This window comes from Octopus bimaculoides, chromosome 21, assembly GCF_001194135.2.
Source record: "Octopus bimaculoides isolate UCB-OBI-ISO-001 chromosome 21, ASM119413v2, whole genome shotgun sequence".
Taxonomy (NCBI): Eukaryota; Metazoa; Mollusca; class Cephalopoda; order Octopoda; family Octopodidae; genus Octopus; species Octopus bimaculoides.
In genome coordinates, this window is record NC_069001.1 from 17,561,372 (window position 1) to 17,561,883 (window position 512).

Genomic DNA, 512 nt, shown 5'->3' on the forward strand with positions numbered 1-512 from the left:
CATACACTAACTGACTTCAACACAATCCCGAGATCAAATAAACAACCAGTACATGTTCTCTACAAGCCGGATACCCAACAGAACACAATTCATACAACAAAAGACTGCAACACAGACCCCATAACAAGAAAGGCTGATGCAATGCACTGCCGAGAAGAGTTTGTACCCCTTCCCCAACAACAGAAAAGAAAACACAATGATTTACACACCTCAGTAACACAGACGTGTGGCAGGCGATACAGTAGAAATTTGCCTGAAACTACTGAATGTTGAATAACAATTGTATTGATGGTGACGGTGATGACGATAATGATGATGATGATGATGATGATGACGACGACCACGATGATAAACGTTTTCGACGCTAGAAAAAAGAGAGGGTACTCTTGTTTTCCTTCTGCCAACCATAAGTGGTGGTAACTATGTCTGTACAACATTAACCACGACAGCACGAGTAACTCATGGTGCGAGCGAGCACACACACACACACACACACACACACACACACACAC